Source organism: Trichechus manatus, unplaced genomic scaffold (assembly GCF_000243295.1).
Source record: "Trichechus manatus latirostris isolate Lorelei unplaced genomic scaffold, TriManLat1.0 scaffold00005, whole genome shotgun sequence".
Classification (NCBI taxonomy): domain Eukaryota; kingdom Metazoa; phylum Chordata; class Mammalia; order Sirenia; family Trichechidae; genus Trichechus; species Trichechus manatus.
The window spans coordinates 25,836,173-25,845,635 of NW_004443941.1; the positions used below are offsets into that span (position 1 = coordinate 25,836,173).

Genomic DNA, 9,463 nt, shown 5'->3' on the forward strand with positions numbered 1-9,463 from the left:
AATGGGCTGAAGCATAACAGCAATTGTGAGGATGGCACAGAACCGGGCAGTGTTTGGTTCTGTTGTACATAGGGTTGCTACGAGTTGGAATCAACTCGACAGCACCTGACCACAACAACTGACCCCACAGGACAGTGGTGAGAATCAAATGGGGTAATGTATATAGAAGCATGTAGTGTATTCAATTGTGAATTATCACCATTGTCATCATCATTAAATGACTGGGGCCTCTCCCATGCCAGGGTCTGCTCTTGTGTTTGCTAAATATTGTTGTTGTAAGCTGTTGTAACCGACCCCCAACTCATGATGACCCCATATACAACAGGATTAGACTGTTGTGATCCATAGGGTATTCACTGGCTGATTTTCAGAAGTTGATAACCAGGTCTTTTGTCCTAGTCTGTCTTAGTCTGGAAGCTCCACTGAAACCTATTTAGCATCATAGCAACACACAAGCTTCCACTGACAGATAGGTGATGACTGCACCTGAGGTGCATTGGCAGGGAATCGAACCCAAGTCTTCCGCATGGGAGGCGAAAACTCTACCACTGAACCACCACTGCCCCCTATTTGCTAAGTAACTAATGTTTATTGAGCATATAGATTGTACTAGGCACTATACAAATGGTGTGTACTTGGAACATCACTGAGCTGGAAGCCAGGTAAACCATTTAAAGTAAAACTAGTACTCTAGAGTGACACGTCCGTGGGACACACCAAGTGGAATAGTTGTTCAGTCCCCAGAGTTTCCCTTTTCTGGGAATGGATCTATTGCACAGAGTTTGTGCTCCAGTGGCCACATCTGTATAAAGTGGCATTGCTCTCTGGCCATAGTTGCTCAGCTTTGTGGTGAGCCCCAACCCAACCCCCAGAGTTTTTGAAACCAGAAAAATAGAATCAGTCCATGTCTGGTGGCAGAGTTGTGCAATTTGAGGTGACAATCTTTAGCATCCAAGTTTCCTGCCAATCTGCAATCAGAGAGAATGAAACTGATGTGCAGAAAATACCAGAGAAAGCACATGCGGAGGGTCCAAGCAGCACTGAAACCATGGGACTCAGTTGTATCCCAGACCTTCCTAAGGCTGTGAGAGAGCCCATATATTTCCAAGTCATCCCTTGTTTTGCCAAAGTACTTTGAACGCTATTTCTGTTACTTGCAACCAAGAGAGTCCTCTTCTGTCTTCCGGATCCAGCCTAAGCATCTTTTGGTCTGCAAAAACTTTCCCCACTTCCTCCCCCATAAGCCAGCCAACTTATACCTGCCTCCCTGTGCATCTCTGATCTCTTCTTGAGGGCAGCTTCTCATTTGGCCCAAATTTCTATCACCTGACACAGTGCTGGGACCCAATAATAGTTCGGCTTTACTTTTAAATGACGTGAATGATGTAGAGGACATGCAATTTTCAGATGGTTGGTAAGACCGATTACCTCTAAGATCTTTTCCAAACTGGAGATTCTGTGTTGTGATCCTAGGTTATTTGAAAAGAGATATTCTGAAGGAGCTCAGAAGATAGTTCCAGAACTCCAGAGGTTGATAGTCTCAGCTTCATGTTATTCAAATTTTACTTCCCAATCTACATCTTTCCTCTTCCTTTACACGGGTGTGTCTCTAGCACCACTCTTATGCTTTGGAGTCATGAATTATTAGGATCACTCTCAGGTCCACAAATGGAGTATGGAGGGATAAAGGAGGGAAACAGTTTGCAAATGAGAGATAACCTTGTGAAGCACTAAGAGGAAACTCAGACATGAGGTACACATATGAAAGAGAAATTTCCAGAAGGAGAAGTGAACTGAGTTATAAGCTGAGAAAGTCAGAGGAAGAAGGGTCAGTGCCTGCAGATGTATTGTCTTGTCAGTCCACTCTGTGAAATAACTAAATTGACGGAAGTTATGAGATGCTAAAATTCTCTGTTCCTGGTGACCTGAAAAATTACTTTTGCTTCCCAAAGTGCTTAGCTTGATTCCAGGGAAAACTCTTGGTAGGGGAGCATCTGGGTGATTATTACAACAGGCAAAGAATAACATGGCAGCAAAGGGGCATAGGTGACTGTCTTAGTCTGGGTTCTCTAGAGGAGCAAGACAAATAAAGTATATATACATATACATATATATATATATATATATAAATTTACTTCAGGGAAATGACCCATGCGATTCTGGGGACTAGCAAGTCCCAAATCAATGGATCAGGTGATAGGCTGAAGATGTCTCCTGACTCAAGCGGTTGTGGGGACTGGTGAACCCAAAATCTGCAGGTCAGGTGGCAGGCCAGAGACTTCTGCAAGCTTATGTCCTAAGAACCTGGAGGTAAGGAGAAGAGTGCAGGGTCAGGAGACAGTGAGCTTTGACAGAACACCCATTTATATACTGGAGGCAGGCCCCATCCCCAAAGAAACTCTCTTTTCAACTGATTGGCTGCTCACATCAGATCACAAAATGGGAGGTAATTACATAGTGTCTGCCAAATCACAGAGAATCATAGCCTAGCCAAGTTGACACATAACATTAACCCTCACAGTGACATATTTTTACGCAAATAAGTCACGCCTTCTGCATTTGTTTGCCAGCCACGCACAGCCCCTCTCCCCCGCCGCAAGGTGTTTTCATAAGTGTGCTGTGCTAATTTTTTTAACTGCAACATGTGGAAGAGGATTGGCATGGCAGCACTTGTGAGGGTGCCTCGTGGGGGAAGGACGTGGCCAGCAAACAAACGCAGAAGGCGCTCGTTATTTGTGTAAAAATACGGTAAGTCTATTTGCCTTCATGGAGAGAGAGAAGGAACTTTGGATGATTTCTTTGAAGTGCATCTAGAAGCTTCCAACGATTATTTAGTGGCATCTGGTCTTTAATCCAGGACATCAAACTTGTTAATTTTTATCCTTGGACTGTTTCTCAGCTTTCCATGGAACTCTTCCTTTGGGACAAGCAGGGAAAGAAATATTTTATTTTTATTTCTTCCTATTTTGCCTTCCCATCCTAGTTATAGCCTTGGGAAGAGAAAGTTTACTTGTCTGACTATGCTCTGAAAGACAAAAAGTGCTGGCCTTGTGATCTTTGGCGCAGCTCCCTACAGGTCAGATGCGTTTTTTCTTCACCTTCTAGCAGACAGTGAAAAACAAAGGAGCCTGAGTCTTGTAGCCATTTAACGTCTTTGTCCACTGTAGTAGTTTGTGCTATATACCATGGATACTCAGAAATGACAAGCGGACCCAGGCAGCCTGCATGGCTATCTACGCGGAAAGGAGAATAAGAGGTTTTTGTATCTGCCTTGGTAATGGTGGTGGGGCGGTGGGATGACTTGTCCCATTGTATTTTTGTTTGGGGACCCAGTATTCACAGTAGTGAGGAGCTTGGACTTTGAGGTCTAACTGCCTGTATTTGAATTCCAGCTGTGTTCATTCCTAGGCAAGTGCTTTGGCAAATTATATAACCTCTCTGACTCAGTCACCTAGTCTATAAAATGGGATAATAATAGCATCTACCTCACTGAGGCATTGCAAGGATTAAGTGAGATAATTCATGTAAAGCACTTTTCTCAGTATCTGACATTTAGTAAGCTCCAGTAACATTAGTCATTATTATCATTTAATACAATAATAGTATTTCTAGTAATAAAGTGAGAAAGTAATGTTACAGGCCCTTCCTTGAGTTCATCCCACTCCAAATAATTTGGTGTTGCCATACGTGGCAGCATGAAGGTCAGAAGTGGTCATTTCCAGACTGATGAGTTCCTTAGTGACTTTTTCTCAGTTGGGGCAAGCTCCATTTGGTTGTTCTTCCAGTTTGCAGTGGTCATTTCAAATCGGCCATGAGTTGGGGGAACATTGCTCTATGGTAAGCCCAGTGTCACCCTGACAAATCTTTTCCAGTTCTACAGGCCCTAGGTGGTGGGTGGGATGATTGATGCTGGCTTCCCTGGCAAACGCTTGCTGAGCATTACAGACACTCACTCCTCAGAGTTGCAGATACAAACCTGGTCATCAGAAAGAAGGCAGTGATAACTGAACTGCCCTTCTAGGCAAAATGGCTGCTCTCTCATTTAAAGAAGTTAGGAGGAGGATGTTTTTCTTTGCAACCACTATTTATTGTGTGAGATTTCAGAAGATGACCATAAGAAAACACGTTTATAGAGACACCATGAGATTGTGAAAATAAAATGAAGTAATATCTGGGAAAGATATACCAGAGAGAATTGAACTCAAAAAGACTAACTTTGCAGTCCATACTCAGCCAAAATTCCCATTGAATTAAATCACAAGCTGCATAATAATGTATACAAAATGCCTTTAAAGTTCTTCTATAAATTTGGAGAAAAAAGAATAGCCTGCTTAGAGCTACTAAGGCAAAATTCTTTACTGTGGATTTATAGGCACTAATACAAGCGGTCCCCAAATACCTCTTTTTTTTTTTTAATTATAAATAAGAAGGAACAGATTCTACCCTCACAACTTCCACTGCATGACAGCCTCCAGGCACAAAGGGCAGAGTTTATGGAAAAAGGGAACGCTGAATTCCAAGCCTCTGATAGTGAAGTTGTAGTCTGACTGAACATTGATTACATTTTAAATCCACCATACTTTTCCTTTGAAAACCACATATTACTTAACATCTCGAATGCTTTGCATTGAAGTTGTTGAAAAAGTCTCCGAGTATTTTCAGGCCTTTATCATGATGTTATTTATTTCTTACTTTATTATTTCAAACAAGTGAGAGAATCAAGTTAAACGAGTGAAAATATGTAAGTTATCTAGTTAATTTAGAAATTCTAGGGAGTTCTAGCTTTCTCTTGGTGCTTGCCATCATTTCTGTGTGTTGAAATCAGCAATTTCTACAGAGGCAGACTTGGGGTATGTTGAAAGTGGCAATATCTTTTTGGTCCTTGCTGTATGAGAGCTGTCACTGCTGCTGTGACCCACAGTTGAGCACTGACTCAGGGACATGGCTGGCAAGGAGAAGGAATTGGCTGTGAAGAGGCACTGTTAAATAGCTGGACCCACAAACAAACATACAATGGGCCAAGCGATCCCACCCCCACCACCTACCATTACCAAGGCACATAGGAAAGCCCCTTACTTTCCCTTCCATGGAGATAACCATGTAGGCTCCCTGGGTTTGCTTGTCGTTTCTGAGTATTTCTTCATTTCAGCTCTTAATGCTACTGAGCTCTGATTTCATGATGTGGAAATGTATGGGATGAAGGAGGACTAGGGAGATTTGCCCTCGATCCTGCACTCCCATGAGAGATCGACTGGTTTACATATAAATTAGCTATCAACTAAATTGTGACCTTATATAAGAGTTATATAAAGGTACCTGTACTTATTTCCTAGGGTTTTCATAAAGAATTACCACAAAGTAGGTAGCTTAAAACAACAGAAATGTATTGTCTCACAGTTCTGGAGGCTAGAAGTTGAAATTCAGGGTGTGGGCAGGGCCATGCTGTCTCTGAAAGCTCTAGGTGAAGATTTTTTTCTTGTTTCTCCCAGCTTCTGGGAGCCCTGGACATTCCATGGCTTGTGGCAATACAACTTCAATTTCTGCCTCATTTTCACATGGCTGTCTTCCCTCTATGTCTCTCCATCTGTGTTTTTCCTCCACTTTTTATAAGGACTTAGTCATACCCTACTTTAGTATAACTCGTGTTAACTAATTACTTCTGCAAAGACTCTATTTCCAAATAAGGTAACATTCATATGTACCAGAGGCTAGGTCTTCAACATATACATTGGAGGGGCACAATTCAACCCATTAAATGTCATATAATTTCATTTATAAGAAGTATTCGCAATTGTCATTTCATGTCGTTGTTAGGTGCTGTTGAGTCTGTTCTGACTCATAGCAACCCTATGTACAACAATGCCCAGTCCTGCACCATGCTCACAATCATTACTATGTTTGAGCTCATCATTGCAGCCACTGTGTCAATCCATCTCATTGAGGGTCTTCATTTTTTTTGGCTGACCTTCTGCTTTACCAACCATGATGTCCTTCTCCAGAGACTGGTCCCTTCTGACAACATGTCCAAAGTACTTGAGACCGAGTCTCACCATCCTTCCTTCCAAGGGGCACTCTGGCTGTATTTCTTCCAAGACAGACTTGCCTGTTCTTCTGGCAGTCCGAGTTATATTCAATATTATTCACCAGCAACATAATTCAAAGGCATCAATTCTTCTTCAGTCTTCTTTATTCATTGTTCAGCTTTTGCATGCATATGAGGCGATTGAAAATACAATGGCTTGGGTCAGCCACACCTTAGTCCTCAAAGTGACATCTATACTTTTTAGCTCTTTAAAGAGGTCTTTTGCAGCAGATTTGCCCAATGCAATACGTCCTTTGACTTCCTGACTGCTGGTTCCATGAGTGTTGATTGTGGATGCAAGTAAACTGAAATCTCTGACGAAGTCAACCTTTTCTCCTTTTATCATGATGTTGCTTACTGGTCCAGTTGTGAGGATTTTTGTTTTCTTTATGTTGAGGTGTAATCCATACTGAAGGCTGTGGTCTTTGATCTTCATCAGTAAGTGCTTCAAGTCCTCTTCACTTTCAGCAAGCAAGGTTGTGTCAGCTGCACATTGAGTCTTCCATCAATCCTGATGCCGCTTTCTTCTTCATGCAGTCCAGTTTTTTGGATTATTTGCTCAACACAAAGATTGAATAAGTATGTTGAAAGGATGCAACCCTGACACACATCTTTCCTGATTTTAAACCATGCAGTTTCCTCCTGCTCTGTTTGAATGGACTGCCTCTTTGTCTGTGTACAAGTTCCTCACGAACACAGTTAAGTGTTCTGGAATTTCCATTCTTTGCAATGTCATCCATAATTTGTTATGATCCACACAGTCGAATGCCTTTACATAGTCAATAAAACACAGGTAAACACCTTTCTGGTATTCTCTGCTTTCAGCCAAGATCCATATCAGCAACAATATCCCTGGTTCCATGTCCTCTTCTGAATCTGGGTTGAATTTTGGCAGTTCCCTGTCGATGTACTGCTGTAGCTGCTTTTGAATGATCTTTAGCAAAATTTTACTTGTGTGTGATATTAATGATATTGTTTGATAATTTCCACATTCTGTTGGATCACCTTTCTTTGGAATGGGCACAAATATGGATCTCATCCATTCAGCTGGTCAAGTAGCTGTCTTCCAAATTTCTTGGCACAGACAAGTTAATACTTCCAGCGATGTATCCATTTGTTGAAAACATCTCAGTTGGTATGCAGTCCATTTCTGAAGCCTGATATTTTGTCAATGCCTTCAGTGCAGCTTGGACTTCTTCCTTCAATACCATCAGTTCTCGATTGTATGCTACCTCCTGAAATGGGTGAACATTGACCAGTTCTTTTTTGGTATAGCGACCCTTTGTATTCCTTCAATCTGCTTTTGATGTTTCCTGTGCCGTTCAATATTTTGCCCATAGAATCCTTCAAAACTGCAGCTTGAGGCTTGAGTTTTTTCTTCAGCTCTTTCAGCTTCAGAAATTCTGAGCATGTTCTTCCCTTTTGGTTTCCTAACTCTAGGTCTTTGAACATTTCATTATAATGTTTCACTTTGTTTTCTTGAGCTGCCCTTTGAAATCTTCTGTTCTCTCTTTTACTTCATCATTTCTTCCATTTGTTTTAGCTACATTACATTCAAGAGCAAGTTTCAGAGTCTCTTCTGACATCCATTTTTTTATTGTTGTACCTTAAGTGAAAGTTGGTAATTCCAGTTAGTCTCTTATATAAAAATTTATACATACATTGTTATGTGACCCTAATTGCTTTCCCTATACTGTGATAGCACACTCCTCCTTTCCACTCCTGATTTCCTGTGTCCATTCAACCAGCTCCTGACCCTGTCTGCCTTCTCATCTCATCTCCGGACAGGAGCTGCCTGTTTAATTTCATGTATCTACTTGAGCTAAGAAGCACACTCTTCACGAGTATAATTTTATATCCCACACGCCAGTCTAATCTTTGTCTGAAAAGTTTGCCTAGAGAATGGTTTTAGTTCTGGGTTGACAGAGAGGGCTGGGGCCACGCATTCTGGGGATCCTCCAGTCTCAGTCAGACCATTAAGTCTGGTCTTTTTACTAGAATTTGAGTTCTGCATCCCACTCTTCCCCTACTCCATCAGGGACTCTCTGTTGTGTTCCCTGTCAGGGCGGTCACTGGTGGTAGCTGGGCACCATCTAGTTCTTCTGGTCTCATGCTGATGCAGTCTCTGGTTTATGTGGCCCTTTCTGTCTCTTGGGCTAATACTTTCCTTGTGTCTCTGGTGTTCTTTGTTCTCCTTTACTCCAGGTGGCTGGGACCAATTGATGCATCTTAGATGGCCACTTGCAAGCTTTTAAGACCCCAGCGGCCACTCGCCAAAGTAGGATGCAGAACATTTTCTTAATAAGCTTTGTTATGCCAATAGACCTAGATGTCCCCTGAAAGCATGTTCCCAGACCCCCACCCCTGATACTCTGTCCCTCGAAGGGTTTGATTGTATTCAGGAAACTTCTTAGCTTTTGTTTAGTCCAGCTGTGCTGACTTCCCCTGTAGTGTGTGCTGTCCTTCCCTTCACCAAGATAATTCTTGTCTACTATCTAGTTAGTAAATAATACTCACACTCCCCCCCTTGTAACCATTAAAGAATGTTTTCTTCTGTGTTTAAACCTTTTCTTGAGTTCTTATAATAGTGGTCTTAAACAATATTTGTCCTTCTGTGACTGACTAAATTCACTCAGCATAATGCCCTCCAGATTCCTCCATGTTATAAGATGTTTCACGGCTTTATCATTGTTCTTTATCGTTGCGTAGTACTCCATTGTGTGGATATACCGTAATTTGTTTATTCATTCATCCGTTGATGGACACTTAGGTTGTTTCCATCTTTTTGCTACTGTGAACTGTGCTGCAATGAACATGGGTGTGCATATATCTATTCGTGTGACAGTTCTTATTTCTGTAGCGTATATTCCAAGGAGCGGGATAGCTGGATCATATGGTACTTCTAGCTTTTTAAGGAAGCACCAAATCAATTTCCAAAGTGTTTGTACCATTTTGCATTCCCACCAACAGTCTATTAGTGTTCCAGTCTCTCCACAACCTCTCTAACATTTATTCTTTCCTTGTTTTTTGGGTTAGTGCTAGCCTTGTCGTGGTGAGATGATACCTCATTGTAGTTTTGATCTGCATTTCTCTAATGGCTAATGATGGTGAGCATTTCTTCATGTGTCTGTTAGCTGTGTGAATGTCTTCTTTGGCAAAATGCCTGTTCATATCCTTTGCCCATTTTTTAATTGGGTTATTTGTCTTTTTGTTGTGGAGGTTTTGCAGTATCTTGTAGATTGTAGGTTGTCTTTTGACTCTTTTGGTGAAGTCTTTTGATGAGCATAAGTGTTTGATTTTTAGGAGCTCCCAGTTATCTACTTTCTCTTCTGGTGCTTGTGCATTGTTACTTATGGTTCGTATTCTGTTTATGCCATGTAT

At 41.6% G+C, this 9,463-nt stretch overlaps 1 non-coding gene across 1 annotated transcript; it reads right to left on the reverse strand.

Moving 5' to 3' along the window:
• Positions 1–492: 492 nt before the first annotated feature.
• On the reverse strand, positions 493–563 carry TRNAG-CCC (transfer RNA glycine (anticodon CCC)). Its single transcript has one exon. It is a non-coding gene; the product is annotated as a tRNA-Gly (tRNA).
• Positions 564–9,463: the final 8,900 nt, after the last annotated feature.